Below are 18,027 nucleotides of genomic sequence, written 5' to 3'. Positions count from 1 at the left end.
TGTTCAGATACGTCATTTTGTACCATGTCATAGCTTTCCTGACTTTCTTGACCAATAAGGCTTTAGAGGGGGTTTGTCAGAAAACCAATTGTGGAAGATTTCTTTCCTAGCATACATGCAGAGGATATTAACCAGAGTGATGTGATGAGTAGAGATTGTGGCATCCGTATATAGTCCCAGAAGAAGGCTCTTTGGATCTACCACAATTCTCTTGCTCAGGACATCAGTCAGTAAGACAGCTATCTGTACCCAGTAATTATAAATGATATCACAAGTCCAGACCATATGGAAAAAGGATCCAACCTCCCTTTTACACTTGGGGCAAAGCTTAGATCTATCCTGGTAAATGGCATGCAAATGCATTGGGGTGCAATAGACTCTGTAAATCAATTTGAGATGTAGGAATTTGTCAACAGCGGAAACAGAGACACCCTCCATATTACTAAGGAAGTCCCCCATTCTGTATCCGACAAAGGACCAACATCAGCCACGCAATCTGCTCTGGCTTTATCTAATCTAAGAGTGGATAGTGGGGTCAGTCTAGCATAGACTCAGAGAGGGGTCTATCTAAATGTTCACGCAGGAGAGCATTTTCTAATGTGTCCGATTCCCATGTCCAGGTTCCTGGAAACTGGGGTTGCCATGCATGCCGGACTTGGAGATAGTGACAAAGTATACTATTGGTATGTTGGTATTTAGGTTTTAATTGCGGGAAAGTGAGCAACACTCCGCCTGGGGCAAGGTAAATACTAGCTTTACTTACCTGGGGCTTCTTCCCCTTGAAGTCACATGTGTCCCTCACCACAGCTCCAGTCTTCTCCCGAGTCCTGCTGGCAGCCTCTGAAGTATCGCCCACCCCTGATGGCTCGGTACCTGCTTGCGCCACATCACAAGGAGCGCAATACTATTGCAAGCGCAGTATGCTCCCGATGTTGGCGCGTTCACACGTGGCACCTGCACAGAAGACGCTGACCCATCTGGTGTTAGCAATACTTCAGAGGCTGCCAGTGGGACCTGGGAGAAGACTGCAGCTGCAGTGAGGGACACACGTGAACTCTAGGGCACAGGTGTGAGACTCAAGGCCCACAGGCCAAATGTGGCTCTCCTTGCCATTTTATGTGGCCCTCAAGAGCTTCCAATGTCTATCATTGTAAGCAGTAAAATAACAACAGCACGCTGCCTTCCCATCCAAAGGAGCTCTTTGGTGACAGGTTTTCTGATTGAAACATTGTCAGCTTGAGCCAGGGCGCAGTAATACTTCACAGGACACCCCCAAATAAACTGTACCCCCAAATAAAAGCCTGTATCTGCAAACTGATGTTTGCAGATGTATAGCCTGTCCGGAACCAGCCCCACGGCACACCTGCAGATACGGTTCCCGACTGCGTGTTTGACCAGATCGAGAGGGGAGCAGCCTTATTCAAGCTACAACAAGGCTGTCGCCCCTCAAAGCACTTCTCACTGCCACCACTAGCTGCTGCTAGACACTTCAACGATCCCCACTCTGCTGTCGAGTGATCTGCACGCAGTCCACGTTTTCGTGTTTGGGTCAGCTTTGCGCTTAGGTCAGACACGGGAACGCCAAACACACAATACAATCGTACGGTAGCACGCCCCAATCAGGCACTGGACTCTTAACGTAAATTACACTGCAGTCTCTTCTAGGCTATGAGCGTTGGCTTAGCACAGCAGAAGTCAAACTTCTTAAATAAAGGTTTAATATTTCAGAAAAAAGTGGATGAATGCAGAAAATAATATATACAAAAGATTTACAAAAACAGAGTAAAAATTGCAAAGGATAAAAGTTACAAAGATACAAAAGACAGTTTGCATAAAAAATAAAATGGGAATAAACAGAAATTGAACTTTTACCAGCACAAATGTCCAACTGGGCCGTGGAGGGACACGAAATTTCTGATTCGCTCAGGATCATCTCTAGCTATGCGCTACCCTCAGGAGAAGATTATTTTTAGGCATCTGGCCCTGCATTCTATGCTGGGAGATATGCCTGGAGGCTGCAATTTCATTGGGAAGGGGGGGGAACTAGTTTTAATAACTTTCCAGACATTTCCCATGTCCCCATAGATCTAATTTCCACAGGTAAAAGTGTATTTTAGCACACACACATCAAAAGACTTCCCTACTCCAAGTTACAGGTGACAAAAACATTGGTGACAGTATTTCCTAGCAGATCTAAGGTAAGGACCTGACTGGCTATTGACTAATTAGCCATCTCCTAATTAGAGGCTAGGTAGACAGTCCCTAATTGAATGTCTAGGTTCATTTGCCTATCCAACGTAATTGATCTATTCAAATGCAGACAATGGTAGCTTTTCCTGCTGGAAACTGAATGCAGAGTTAATTTAAATTTACATACAGGAATTCCATGAAGCCAGCTGGCTTTGAGCAGACATTCACATATGACACAGGCAGAAAAGGTGAAAATATGGCTTCCACGAGATACAATATGGCTGCTGTGTTCTGCATATTACCGTACATATCATCATCACCACATATATCCTCACATAGCCTGTTTGTCATTTTACAACACTACTAACCAAATATTATACTGCAAAAGTGCAATAGCAAACACAAAAAAACGCATCTTGATATTTTTACTGGCTGCCTGTTTGTAACACAACAAAAAGTCAGGCAAAATCAGATCACACTAGCATGAGAGTACTCATGTGATATTCGCTAGTATGCTGATGTCCCTTGCATCTTTCATGTGATTGGAAATGGATTGCAAAATGCAGCAAATCGCTTGTAGTATAAAATAGCCCTCTCTCTACCATTGAAAATCATGATGAGCATCGCATACTCACTGCGATACGCGGATGATTCTCACTATTTACACCAAGCATGCTTGGTGCCACAATCGCAACGTGATTACAATTAGGGTTTAAAGAACTATGGGCCAGTCTCTAACAAAGGAAAAATGTAGCATGCAGCACATTTGCAATTGGCCAAAGAGTGAGGTGCATCAGTGGAAAAAGGTCCTTAAAATGGAATAAAACCTCTGACCCCTGTCCATCTCATCTTCCATACGAACCATAGGGGGTGCCGAAGCTACTATCTTGCCCAGTTTCATCTTATCCAACTCAGCTGCCACCCCATGACCATTTCCTCAATCAGCCATGTTAGAAGAGATCAGTGGCATAGTGTATAATATAAGTAAAGTAACCAGCTCTGCAAAGAAAAAAAAAGTCCCATTAATGGCTGCTGGGAGGTCTTCATAATTGTATGTTTGTTTATTTCCCAATATGCTGGAAGCAGAAAGTAGAAGCAGCAGGATGTAAATGATGATATCACAACTTGCTATACAGAGTGGCAATAGAGACTGGAATCATTATGGTGGCTTAACTGCAAAGCAAATGCTGAAAAAGAGTTGACATTCTTGTTTCCCGATACCGTAAATAGAAACGACATCCATGTTATTGTATAGTTCCGGAACATGCTATAACATTGTACAGAGTGAGGAAAATGTGTCAGAGCAGATTTGCATTTTACAAATTTACATTCCTCCTTGTGACTTTTCAAAACACAGCGATTTACTGCTCTGTGTTTACATATCCTGAACTGTAACATGACTGCAAAAGGTAGAAGGCTGAAACGTGCTTTGCAGCAGATCTAGCCTGGAATTTGGCCTATATAAAAAAAAAGTGGGGCCAGCCTTGTGCTGGACTGGACCAAAAGTGGGGATACATTCTAAAATCGGACAATTTAAGAAATATTACTCCCACTGTCTAGTGTTTACTATCAAAGCGTTAGAAAAAAAAAGTGGGAAAATGGCAAGGGGTGTGGCTTTTAGCCTTCTTTATATACATGGAGGTTTCTTTCCCAATTGGTGAACATTGAATGAAAAGTAGAGAACAGAGGAAAGAAATTGTAATATTTACATATTTTTGGTATTATTATAACGATTGTGAATATAAAATGGTGATATTTACTGTATCAAATGTAAGCAAATGAAAAAACCCACGCTCACCATCCTGAAACCGCACTGACGTCACTGCCCCGGAGAATAGAGGGATGGATAGGTGGGCTGGAAGGGCTGAATTCCTATACAGCTTTCTTTGTTCTTGGATTGGTGATGTCAACATGGTTCCAGGATGGCGAGGAAAGAGGTGGATAGCTTAGGAACGGGAGCTGCCAGCACACGTGCAGTATGGTTTAGCAGACAAACTTATGTTTGCGTCAGAATTAGTGGGTTTGGTTTAGGGTGGAGTTTAGGATGCCAGAACGTCTATGCTTATAGGCTCCAAGGCTGTAAATCCAGTGGATACTAACAGGAATGCATATGCTGGAAAAGGCCATCCGTAAATTTGGGTAGCAGGTTTACAGATATTGTACAATCGCTTAACTTAACCTACCTCTCACTCTAACCTTCCCCTCTACCCACACACTAACCTACCAACTACGTACTTCTGACACTAACAACCCCTCCCCCCCACCCCCTAGAGCCGACGTGCGCTATATAACTGAGGCTTTGTTCCCACTTGTGTAAAAAACATACCCGTTTTCTTTGTTTTCTGTTCTTCCACTCAATGCAGGAAGCGGATCCTATTGTTAAAAATAGGACACGGTTTCACCTGTAAAAAGAAAAAAAAAGGATCAGTTTGCTGCAATGCAGAGTCCCGACCTGCCACATTTTTCCAGAATGGACCATGTCGGTTGCACAAACGCAATGAAAGCCTATGAGAAGTTACATGCATCCGCTCCGTCCACCACCGTGCAAATACTCACATGTCCCAGTTCCCAATACTGCTGACTCCTTTGCTTAGTTCCGAAGCCGGTAAACATATCAGTGCCTGGCAGAAGCATTGGGCTCCCCATTGGATTGCAAAAGATCAATGGGAATCCTCAGCAACAGGGAGGATTGTCATTGGTTCATGGTGGACAATGAAAGTCCTCCCTGTTGCTAGGGAAAATTGGTCTATTGCTAGAATCCTGTCTGTCTACCGGTTTCGAGACCGAGTAGAGGAGTCAGCAGCGGTGAAACTGGGGGGACACATATTTGTGTGGCGGTGGAACGCTCTGCCACTATCTGCACTGCCCCTCCGCCACTAGCTATTATCTTCCGGCATTCCGCTATTTCCTGCACCTCTGACACCCAGATTATACACTAGGCCCAGCTGTAGCTACAATTAACATTGTAGTCTATGCAGCACCCAAATTGGCAGTCACACAGAGGTGCCCTAACAGAACACCTTGTTAATGATTACTGCACTCAGGGCCGGATTTCTGGAAATACTCAGCCCAAGGGGCACTTGGACATAAAAGAGGGGTTGCTAAAAATGCAAGAGAAGGCTGCAAATGGGGAGCAACACATGAAAACAGAATCTGATACCCAATAGTACATGAGAGAGAGGGGCTGCAGTACATGGATGTTACACATGAAAGAGGGGGCTGCACATGGAATGGGAGGGGTGCTGCTGCACATGGAAGGGGAGCCCCAACATACTTGGGCTAGGGCGGAAAAAAGTATAAATCCGGCCTTGACTGCACTATTTGAAGCATATATAGAGGAGGAGATCACTGCCAGGCAAACTTCCCGCTACAACCAAGAATACTGGTAAGCTTTTCATTCACTGAGAAAAAGTGCATTCTAGTTCAGATCTCACCTATGTTCACACCGAGCCTCTTCCAATTCCTGGCGATTTTCTGATCAGAGCTTCTTAGATAATAGAGCAGCTCAACCCGCTCTTCTAAACGAAGAACTACATATGTCATATTTTCAGCAATCGGTGACCTGATTTTCTTTGGTACTGCAAGTATTTTAGTTTCATTTCCTGTCTTTTTTTCGAGGTAGTGTCTATCTGATTTTAGGACAGGGGTGAGGGTAATATTTCTAATAAAACCAAGGTATTTATAAGAGTTATTGCCACTGGTCGTAATAAACATATTGCAATGAAATAAATGTGAATTTTTCATGCAAGTTACACAGCACAAAACGCAGGTAATATTTTTCTTTCAGTTTTAGAGGAAGGGTCACATCCTCAGTGGTGTTTGGTTAGGTGGCTGGGCTCTCACTGCACACATTTCCGCTCACTTTCCATTCTATTGACAGGTTGTCATCAGAGCAGGAACTAAGGAGGGACGGGTGGGGGAATGCCTCCAATAGCAGCACCAGACCTCCTGGCCCTTATGCAATTAACTTTTTGTCCTGAGTTGGACCCCAGGTGATAGTTTCACACGTTGTCAATAAAATGTCTTTTAAAACCACCAGCAGGCGAGAAAATACTATACATAAATTTGATAGTACTTTTTGGTACCTTTCAATTGCAAAATGCTGAAAAAGTTATTTTAGGGCCCTTTTACACTTATTTAGTTGCTCTCAGGTATAACTGAGAGAAAACTGATTTTCACAGTAATGCCTATGTTTTCCTATGGCTCAGTTCCCACTGCATGTGGTTTAACTGAAAGCTTTTTCGCAATGCACTTCCATGGACAAAACGCATACCAACGCGTACCTAACGCACACTAATGCATACCAATGCATCAAGTGTAAAAGGACCCTAAAAGAGAAGCTTAAAATTATCTCCTAGGAGAAAACTCAGGAAAAAAAAGTTGATTGAATAAGGGCCCCTAACTCTTCCCCTCTCTGTCCAGAACTTGCAGCATCAGTTCTTTAAAGAGAACCTGTAACAAAAAACAAACGTTCCCCTGGGGGGTACTCACCTCGGTAGGGGGAAGCCTCAGGGTCCCAATGCGGCGTAACACCTCCACCGTAGCTGCAGGCAGTCCAGCGCTGGCTCCCCCGAAGTCTCTGTCAATCCAGGCTCGACAAGCCTGACAAGCTAAATGTATTTACCTTCCCTGGGTTCAGCGGGGGCGCTGTTGCGGCTCTCAGCACAGAGATAGGCGGAAATAGACGATCTCCGTCGGGTCCACTCTACTACGCAGGCACAGGAGACTTGCCCCTGCGCAGTAGAGTGGCCCGACAGCGATCGGCTATTTCCACCTATGTCCAAGTGGAGAGCCGATACTGCACCTGCGCTGGAGCCGGGAAGGTAAATATTTACATCCCCACCATTTGGAGGGTCAGAGTGAGACCACCGTGGGACACAGGAGGACGGGGGAAGCCTCATTAGGATCCGGAGGCTTCCCCCTACCGAGGTAAGTACCCCCCAGGGGAACTTTTTGTCAATACAGCTTTTCTTTAAAGTGTACCATAGACCACCAACTATGAAGAATTGATACTTACCTGGGGCTTTCTCCTGGCCCATAAACACATGCGAGTCCCTCGCCTTCCTCCCGTTCAGCCACGAACAGTCCCGGTAACTGGCTCAGTCGTGTCCAGTCTGGGTCTTCTGCACATGCACAGTAGACCAGGACTGACGTCACTGAGAAAGATATCGGGGCTGATTGCGGCTGAACGGCAAACTGCAGGTGGACGGCGAAGGACTCACGTGTGTTTATGAGGCAGGAGGAAGCCCCAGGTAAGTATCGATTCTTCATAGTTGGTGGTCTCTGGTTTCCTTTCATTAGTTGTGCTGGCGTTTTCAATTGAAAGCCCAATTTCATGATTTGTATTTTTTTTTCAAACTTACCTTGTAAATAGTTTAGAATGGCATTACAAACATGTAGAGGTTTTTACTTCTGTCTGTGTCATCACTGGACTGCAGTATAATCTCGTTATAATAAACTCAGGTCAGGTATAGTAAACACATTCGGGTATAGTAAACTACCTCTCCAGATCCTGGCCAATTGCCATTATAAGTCTATGGGAGCAAGTCTGTGGGAGCCTGGTATAGTAAACCCGGATATAATAAAACTTCTGTTATAGTAAACACGTTTTTTGGCCCCTAAGTGACGCTGACTCTGGATATAGTAAACGGTGGGCGGAGCATGTGTCAAATGTCCGTGTGATACTCATTGTCGGCTGCTCTCTTCATGCTGGTTGCAAGTGAGTTGATGGGCTCGATTCACAAAGCGGTGCTAACCCAGTTAGAGATTTTAGGCGTGATAACCATTGCACCACGCTGGTGAAAAGCGAGTTTAGGCGTGATAAGTTTAGATAAGTTTAGGGTAAAGTCCCACACGCAAAGCAGCGCCATTAAACTCTATGCGAAGTGCACCAGACTTTGCTAGCGCAAAACTTTTGATCAGCTGTGCACTGGGGTGCTAACCCAGTTGGTGTTATAGTTATCACGCCTAAACTTATCATGCCTAAACTGAGTTTAGGCGTGATAAAGGGCTTTTCACCAGCGTGCTAACTGTTAGCACCGCTTTGTGAATCAAGCCCAATGCCTGATGACATTTGCAGAATTAAGACATTTGTAGAAGAAGAATAGCACCGGTGCTGGATACACAGTACTGTACAAATAAGCACACAGGGTGGAAAATTAGGTATAATGTGAATGTAAACAAAAGGGAATGCAGCGTTACCACTTCCACTTTGCAATCACCAATAAAAGTATTGTCACAGTCCTCCTACCGGATTGTACGCACTCCCAGGTATCTCTTGTTAGCGATGATGCTCCTGGTAGCATATGGAGCGCAGTACAGGTTTTTACTTGTAGTGCATATGAGAGCGGGACATCTTTCTGCAAAACTAAGGAGAGTGAGGAGGAGAGTTCTCATTCCTGCCCGCGGAGGTATCTGAGCCACTTGTTTTACGGATGCAAGTGGCTTACCATGATTGGCTGCATTTTAAAGAGAGGGTTCATGGTTGGCTCAAGTGTGAGCGAAAAATTTTGCAGGACACATGCTGCAAGTCCCGCCCATGCATTTTGTATTTTCCCCCCGCTCCCTCCCTCCCCCTGCCAGCCAATCAGCGTGATCGGCTGCAGTGGATCACTTCCGCAGCAACAGAGGGGACAGCCGTGTCACACGGCTGTCCCCAGTACAACGCTGCCTTAGATCGCAGCGCTGTACGAGGTAATTAGACGGTGGTTTCGCTGTCTAACAGTCTCCGAGCGGTGATCGCTCCGCTCCGACCTACCAAGCAGGAGATGCGCGCGCAGCGTGCGTGTGATCTCCTGCAAAACGAAGCTCCAGGACTTTATGCCGATTGGCGGTGGGCGGTCCTGGGGCTGCCGCCGCAACCACGCCTGTCGGCGTGACGTGGTCGGCAGGCAGTTAAAGAGAAACCGTGACCAAGAATTGAACTTCATCCCAATCAGTAGCTGATACCCCCTTTTACATGAGAAATCTATTCAATTTCACAAACGGGTTATCGGGGGGCTCTGTATGGCTGATACTGTGGTGAAACCCCTCCCACGAGAAACTCTGAGGACCATGATCCTGGCAGTTTCCTGTCTGTGAACCTTGTTGCAGTGTGGGAAATAGCTGTTTACAGCTGTTTCCAACTGCCAAAAAAGCAAGCAGCAGCTACATCACCTGCGAGCAGTAAAAATGTCACCATGTGATAAATGTCAGAATGTAAATCAGGGATTTAAAAGATTTTACAATGGGCGAACACTGACTAAATCATTTATACATAATTATTGTAAAAATGAAGCACTTTTTTATTACATTATTTTCACTGGAGTTCCTCTTTAAGGGGAGACATTTTTAAAGAGAACCCGAGGCGGTGTTCTCACAACGAAATCCCAATACAGAGGCTGGGTCTGCCTATAGAGCCCAGCCTCTGTTGCTAATCAGATCCCCCCTAAATCCCCCCTGCGCTCAGCGAGACCCCATAAATGAAAGCCGCGCTGCCGACACACAGCGTGTCAGCAGCGGCTGTGTTTCCCTTTGGAACGTCAGTCTCCAATCTCCCCCACTTCCTGCATCGCTCCGGTCCCACCCGCGTCCCTTCCCTCCCCGCTGATTGGAGGGAAGGGACGTGGGCGGTGACCGGATCGATGCAGAAGGCGGGGGAGAGCAGAGACTGATGTTACAAAGGTAAACACAGCCCGCACAGCGGGGCTGTGATTTATGGGGTCTGGCTGAGCGCAGGGGGGATTTAGGGGGGATCTGATTAGCAACAGAGGCTGGGCTCTATAGGCAAACCCAGCCTCTGTATGTGGATTTCATTGTGAGAACCCCACCTCGGGTTTTCTTTAAGGAGTCACTGTAATTGAATCTGACAGAATTCTGTCTATGTACACATAAGCCAATCCTGAGACAATCATTCTTGTACTGTAGATGATTACCAAGTTCAACTTCCCATTCAGTTTGAAAAACAGAAACACTGCACACATGCGCAATGCTTCTTCTGACTGATCATTTGTTTGCAATAAGTCTCTGCAGATTTTTTTACTTATTATTTTTATTTATAGAGCTCCAACATATTCCATAGTGCTGTACAGCATGCATAACATACAACAATGGGGAGTATAGATACATGAGCAGTTCAACATACTGTACAATCAGGACAACTAGTGATACAAGTACTGATACATGCAATTGATGTGTAGTTTGAATAACAATGCCAATACTGGTATATTGTATGTTCTTTTGCTAAATTGCACAGAAACAGGAAACAAAAGGGGCAGGTCCCTGCCTTTGCAAGCTTATAATCTAGAGCAGGAGTCAGGAACCTTTTTGGCAGAGAGAGCCATGAATGCCACAAATTTGAAAATGTAATTCTGTGAGAGCCGTACAATATGTTTCAAACTGGGACAGTGCACATGGACATGTGTACACAGTTGATCCACCGAGCAGTGGAAGTGTCAGACACGTCTTCAGCTTCTCTTGGGTTTCAGCAACATCAGCAGTTTCCCCGAGAGCCAGACAGGAGAAATACCGACTAACAGCTTGTACAATTGGCTAGCTGACTAGGGGGTTGATTCACTTTGTAGGACGAGACCCCCGCACTTTGGCCCGATAGGCTGCCTGTCAAGTGACAGGCAGCCAATTGGGCCAATGAAAGTGCGGGGATCTCGTCCTACAAAGTCACTGGACCTGACAGGGTCCAGAGTGGAACAATTGGAGCAGCCATTCATTTTGGGGTAGCATGAGTAAGTTAGTGGTGCATGCTACAGCAGTAGTGTGCTTACTTTAAGGCCTCTTGCACACTGCAAGTGATTCCGATTCAGATTCCGCTTTTTAATCAGTTTTTACATCCGATTCAGATTCCGATTTGCAGTTTACTCCCTGCACACTGCAAATCGGAATCTGAATCGGATGTAAAAACTGATTAAAAAGCGGAATCTGAATCGGAATTACTTGCAGTGTGCAAGAGGCCTGAAAATGTTACACACTAAGCTGTGCTGCTTGAGCAGTGTAGCTTAGTGAATCAACCCCTACTGATTTGTATGTGAGCCAGATATAGCCATCAAAAGAGCCACATCTGGCTCCCGAGCCATAAGTTCCCTACCCCTGATCTAGAGGGTACTTATCCGTTGGTTGGCCGAACATGTACACAAAATGTGCAGGACGGTTAAATATCTACAAGCACAGCTCATTATTAAATGGATAAGAAAAATATCATTTAATCAGTCAATTCTAATCGGTCTGCAGCAGAATTCACTACTCTATTTAGAATAATCGGTCTCACTGCTGAATATGCAAATTATCCCTGACCCGTTGGACAATTTGCATATTCAGCAGTGATGTATCGTGGGAGGCATCATATGCTCACTCCAATCTGAATTATCACAAATTCCTTCTGTTTTAAGAATTTGATTTGCTTAAAAAGGACTCTGAGGAGTAAAAGAAACCAAAATCGGAACTTACCTTGGGCCTTCTCCAGTCCACCGTAAGTCGGAAGGACCCTCGGCATCCTCCTCGCTCCTCTCCTGGCCCCCCCCCCGCGGAAAACAAGACCGGCGACACCGGGGCCGAGTGTCGGCTGACACTTCCTGAACGGTGAATGGCTAATCGTCATCACGCCGGCCACTATGCATCATCATGGCGGGCGGCTTGACAGTACTGCACATGCGGGGTTTAGAGTTAGAAAACGGCTCATGCGCAGTACTGTCACGCCGTACGCCGTGATGAAGTGTAGCGGCCGGCGTGATGACGAGCGTCACCGCTAAGTAACTGTCAGCCCGACACTCGGCCCCGGTGTTGCTGGTCGTGTTTTCTGCGGAGGGACCGGGAGAGGAGCCAGGAGGACACTGAGAGGCTTCCCAACCTACAGTGGGCTGGTGAAAGCCCCAGGTAAGTTCCGATTTTGTTTTTTTTACTCCTCGGAGTCACTTTAACATTTTAGTAAGAGGGCTTTTTGGTCCTTTGTAGCCCCTTACACACTCCTAGGAGTTCTGGTTCACTATGAGCTGGCTGGGTAGTCTGTAACTCTAGATTAATCTGCTCATCTTGTTTAGATCAGGAGTAAATTTTGCCCTTTGTGTCCAAGTCATTACTTACTCCCACAGTATACAAATTGTTTTGTATGATGCCTCTATCACTCTGGAAGAGATATCCCCAGCTACTCTCTGGGCAACAAGCAATGGAAATATTTATAGATAGAAACACAGTATGGCACTGAAAGTTCATAAAACAATCTAACCCACTCCAAGACAGTATGTTAGGGCTGGGTCAGACAGACGGGTCTACAATGGTAAACGACGGCCGCGGTGTCTGTCTCTTAGAGTAAACCCGATACAGTGAGGGACAAAAAACCCCACAAAAAAATACATACCTGGGGCTTACTCCAGGCCCCTCCAGGCTGATCGCTCCCACGTAGCCCTCCTCCACCACCTGCATCGTCCACAATTGGTCCTCCAGCCTCGAGCACTTGGATGATGCAGGTGGCTGAGGAGGGACAATTGCGGATGATGCAGGTGGCGGAAGAGGGCGACGTGGGAGCGATCAGCCTGGAGGGGGCTGGAGGAAGACCCAGGTATGTATTTTTTTCTCCCTCCCCCTTCAGGTACCCACTAAAGAGAACCTGTAACAAAAAAAAAGTTCCATTGGTGGGTACTCACCTCGTGAGGGGGAAGCTTCAGGGTCCCAATGAGACTTCCCCCACCCCTGTAGCTGCAGGCAGTCCAGCGCTGGCTCCCCCAATGTGTCCCGGAATCCTCCCTCCACAAGCCTGCTAAGCACAGATTTATTTACCTTTCCTGGCTCCAGCGGGGGCGCTGTTGCGGCTCTCAGCACGGAAATAGGCGAAAATAGCCGATCTCCGTCGGGTTCGCTCTATTGCGCAGGCACAGAAGACTTGCGCCTGCGCAGTAGAGCGGCCCGACAGCAATCAGCTATTTCCGCTGTTCGGGGAGCTTTATCTCCGCCGCCGTGGACCGAGAAGGACTGGGGAAGCCTCAGTAGGATCCGGAGGCTTCCCCCACCCAAGTTGAGTACCCCCCCAGGGGAGGTTTTCTTCGTTACAGGGTTACTTTAAATGCTGTACATTCAGATGAGATGGCCCGAACGGTTCGCCCGGCAGGTAGTTCGCATGGATTTCCGCTGTCTGTGGCGAATAGCGAACTTTTCTGCGTGTTCGCTCCGCCTCCTATACTTGTCATTGGGCTAAACTTTGACCCTCTACATCACAGCGCCCCCTTATAAAAGGCAGCAGCGTCGGCCATGTTCTCACTCTGTCTGCTGCTGCTATAGTGAGAGAAAGGAGAGGTTGCTGGAGAGATAGGGAATGCGTTAGTTAGGCTCGTTAGCTTGCTCCTCGTTGAAATTTGTTGCTGAAAGCACCCCAAAACAGCTCTTTTGAGGGCTAATGGTGTGTGTGTGTGTGTGTGTGTGTGTGTGTGTGTGTGTGTGTGTCACTGACACTGCATAGATACAGCCCTGTCACAGCTGTGCCCTTGCTTGCTGACACACTGTATTAGATCAGTGCATTTCTTCCCACTCTATTTGTGTGATTTAACTTACTAAAGCATAGCTCTCTTTGTGGGTGAAACTGCATAGATACTGTTGCTGCCTGCTTGGTATTTGTAGTCCCACTGTCTGACAGAACACTGTAATAGACAAGTGGCACAGTGCATATCTTTCCACTGCATCTGTGTGACTGCACACTGTATTAGAGCAGTGCTTATCTTTCCACTGCATCTGTGTGACTGCACACTGTATTAGAGCAGTGCATATCTTTTCACTGCGTCTGTGTGACTGCACACTGTATTAGAGCAGTGTATATCTTTTCACTGCGTCTGTGTGACTGCACACTGTATTAGAGCAGTGCATATCTTTCCACTGTATTTGTGCGACAGCACACTGTATTAGACCAGTGGATATCTCTGTGTGTGTGTTAAAGTACACAGCCCAGTGATAAACACACACACACAAACACACACCTTCTATGTATTTGACACTGATTGCGTGCCTCTTTGTGATTACACACACCAGTGTACTAACAGTCTTCCACTATTGAATATTGTTAGTAGAACTGCATACCCCCAATGGGGGAAAAATAACAGGCAGAGGCAGGCCACCCCACAGCTATTTTCGAGGTCGTGCTGGCGTGATTTCGTGCGACCCTCGACCAAAGTACAGTGTTCAGAAGGCACATACCCTCAACCCCCAAGGTTCTGAGGACGTGGTTGACTGGCTTAAACAGCGCACCACATATTCTACAGTTTCCGCACAGAACCTCCTTGACGCATCATCCTCCTCCTGCTCAGCTTCTGGTTTCACACAAAAACTTAACACTACTACCACTAGCAACCCAGCTGCTCCACTTGATGTGTCAGAGGAGTTACTCACACATGATGCATTTAGTGATACACTTAAGGTCATCCAGCCAACATACCCTCCAACACCTGCTGTTGCCACCACCCAAATGCTGACATTCCAAAGATCACCAGTGTGGCATTTTTTTTGTTTGTGTGCCGCTGATACCAGCAATGCCATCTGCAACCTCTGCCAAAAGAAATTGAGTCATGGGAAGCCCAACACCCAACTAGAGACAACTGCGTTGTGAAGGCACCTGATCGTAAAACACAAACACCGATGGTATGCACACATTAATAAAAGCAGCATACAAATATAAACAGCCCTTGTGGTTGTTTGCGGCGGTGTGTTAAACAGTGAGTTTGGTCTGTCAGTGTGAAGCAGTACACTACTTACACTCCCTGATCCATGTATACACATGCAAGATGTTTTAAAGCACTTTATGCCTCCAATTTAGCAATGCAATGTGATTTCTGCCTTTTAGGGATTATAACCATGCTCTGCGTCAAATCCTGAATTTTCCCAGGGACTTTTGGCGTATATCCCACTCCGCCATGCCCCCCTCCAGGTGTTAGACCCCTTGAAACATCTTTTCCATCACTTTTGTGGCCAGAAACAGTGTTTGTAGTTTTTAAAGTTTGCCTGCTCATTGAAGTCTTTTGCGGTTCGCAGATTTTTGCAGAAGTTAAAAAATTGTTGCGGAACCCAAAATCTGAGATTCGAGCCATCTCTAGCCGTCGGTACTAACGCTTATGCACCGAGCTTCAGTCCCGATTTTTGACATCTTCTGTCTGGGGCTTAGCTGATCCTAGAAACTTTACCACCACGCTTCTGTATTCCCTTTCAGGCATGAATAGCACTGCACGCCGGAAGCGCAGCCTAAAGACGACAAATGCTTTTCTGCAAGAATCTGGAATGAGACGCCGGCCGTTTCAGATGTCCGTCAGAACCAGCCCTTAAGATTTGGTTGCCCCTATTTAGCATACACTTTTCTGGTGCAACCGTATAGCTTCATTGGCTCTAACAGAATAGCCGCTTTGCACTGAATTAGAGTAATCTGGGGTTATTTGTCTTCTCCCCCCCCCCCCCCCCGCCTTTTCTCCATCTCGTCTTGCCTTTCCTTTATCCGGCTTTTCTTTCCAACAGCTCTAGTAGGCCCAGAGCCTTAAAACACCATGAACAAACCTAGCGCCTATTAATAAATAGGTCTAGTGGCTAGTGTATATACAGTATTTCATGTTACTTTGCTTTCATCCTTGAGGTAAGTTACTCTTACCTTTTAAACTGCTTTTAATCATTTTATACTTTTTGGGGGCGCCTCCTCCCCTTTGATTAGTTATTATGACCAGGGGTTTGTTTTTAGTTCAGGAATTTGTTGTTTTTACAATTCTTTACCCAACTATACCCTTTTCTGGAGAGCTACAGGCCCTCTGAGATGTGCTTTACTTGCCTTAAGACACTGTTTATTGACCTGATGAAGTGCGTTGGTACCTGTAAAATGTGTTGGATGGCAGTTTTGGGAAAAAAAAAAAAGATATATCTAGATGTTTTATATTGCATTGTTTTTAAAATTCTTAACCCAACTAAACCCTTAGCGACAGATCCTTGTTGAATCTAGACTTCACCGGGTGGTCGTACCCACCGCACTCAAGGCCTATACTCTGGTTTCCGCTCTGCAGCCCTGTTTTGTAAGCACCCAATTTATTCAATTGTCTATTCACCACAGTGTCAGTGTCTGGGTTGTTAAAATTATATAGTTTGAACTAGGCCTTAAAGTAAACCTGAGATGATTAAAATAAAAAAAAATATACATACCTGGGGCTTCCTCCAGCCCTCTCCAGGCTGGTTGGTCCTTCGCTGTCCTCCTGCTCTGCCTGAATCCTCTGCAATTCAGCCCAGTGGTTCCACTGGTCAGCGTGCACTGCACATGTGCACCCCCACCATTGGGAGAGTTCTGCGCAGAATGCTCCTGGCTGTGGGAGTGTGAGCGGTAGGACTGCACCTGCGCTGACTGGCGGGATTACCAGACTGTCTAGCATTCAAGGTGGCCTGGGAAGACAGTGAAGTACCGTCAGCCTGAAGGGGACTGGGCCCCAGGTATGTATAGTTTCATCTCAGGTACCCTTTAAAAATATTGATATAAAAGGAGATTCTAACCTCTTAACATCTTATCCAAAACTAAAATACTTTCATTTGTTTACTAGTATTAGGCTTTAATCGGCTTGCCATATATGCAGGGAACTGATCTCTGAACATTTTAGGGGTAGGGTGCTCGGCAAATCACAAAAGTAAAATGTTATTTATACAGTATTTTGTAGCCTTAACCAACATTACATACAAGTGTTGCTGTTACAGGCAGACAGCAATAGTTGGTGTGTTTACTTAGAGATAAATGGCACATATTCCGCTAGTTAGCACTTCATGAATCTCCGCCTCTAGGGGGCCTGAGATGAATGGCCGCTCCAGTCTCCGGAGAGGATATTATCTCAGACAAGAGCAGTGCTGCTACTTTTTTACCCAGGATTCCCCCAAGAGATCCATTTGTTGGTTCTTTACAGCTAAGAAGCACCCAGGGACTTATAATGATTTGTTATTAATCTGCTGTATCCAAGCTGCCTTCTATGCCTGGCTTTGTGCGACTTTGTATTAATATTGCTAGAGATAGACCGCCAGATTTCGCAGAATGTTTTTTCATCAGTGTAAATGTGTTATAAACTGAGGCAACTTGTTCAGGAGGCTAGACAAAGTGCATGTTCACTACATGGTTAAAGAGGAACTGTAACCAAGAAGTGAATTTCATCCCAATCAGTAGCTGATACCCCCTTTCCCATGAGAAATCTTTTCCTTTTCTCAAATGGATCATCAGGGGGCTCTGCATGGCTGATATTGTGGTGAAACCCCCTGACAGTTTCCTGTCTGTGAACCTTGTTGCATTGTGGGAAATAATATCTGTTTCCAACTGAATCTTCATATAAGAGCAGTAAGCGCTTCAATAGATGTTAATGCAGGAAGCCTTTAGCATAGCAAACAGCAAGACATTAGGAGAATCCCCCATCAGGTGTGAACTCACCAGATATGATGACCGTCAGGGCCAAGTCTCGCATCTGGGGTATAGGCCACCCCACAGCCTCTCCGGCAAGTCTCCTTCCACTCAGATGGATCTCCCACAGAAAACCCATGCAGAAACTCATGCACACAGATTCACAGCTTCCTGCCTCACCAGTTGTACCATACGCTTGGGAGATCCATCTGAGTGGAAGGAGACTTGCCGGAGAGGCTGTGGGGTGGCCTATACCCCAGATGCGAGACTTGGCCCTGACGGTCATCATATCTGGTGAGTTCACAACTGAAGGGGGGATTCTCCTAATGTCTTGCTGTTTGCTATGCTAAAGGCTTCCTGCATTAACATCTATTGAAGCGCTTACTGCTCTTATATGAAGATTCTACTGCTAATGTCTACACACATTATACAGGAGCGCTCCACATAACAGGAAGCTTAAGGACTTTCTA

The 18,027-nt window shown here is 45.9% G+C and overlaps 2 protein-coding genes across 8 annotated transcripts in view; one reads left to right on the top strand and one right to left on the bottom strand.

Annotated features, from left to right (window-relative positions):
- The window catches only part of LOC137520899 (mediator of RNA polymerase II transcription subunit 8-B-like), a 230,312-nt gene that overhangs the window by 91,375 nt on the left and 120,910 nt on the right, over positions 1-18,027 (top strand). The window lies entirely within an intron of this gene.
- SZT2 (SZT2 subunit of KICSTOR complex) overlaps positions 1-18,027 on the bottom strand; it is a 414,375-nt gene that overhangs the window by 349,756 nt on the left and 46,592 nt on the right. For all 7 annotated transcript variants that reach the window (XM_068239443.1, XM_068239448.1, XM_068239449.1 and 4 more), the window contains exon 2: positions 4,517-4,592. The gene's annotated coding sequence lies outside the window, so the exon portion shown is untranslated. The remainder of the gene's footprint in view (positions 1-4,516; positions 4,593-18,027) is intronic.

Source organism: Hyperolius riggenbachi, chromosome 6 (genome assembly GCF_040937935.1).
Source record: "Hyperolius riggenbachi isolate aHypRig1 chromosome 6, aHypRig1.pri, whole genome shotgun sequence".
NCBI classification, from domain to species: domain Eukaryota; kingdom Metazoa; phylum Chordata; class Amphibia; order Anura; family Hyperoliidae; genus Hyperolius; species Hyperolius riggenbachi.
The sequence above is the reverse complement of the archived record's forward strand: the minus strand, read 5'-3'. Positions and strand labels throughout refer to the sequence as shown.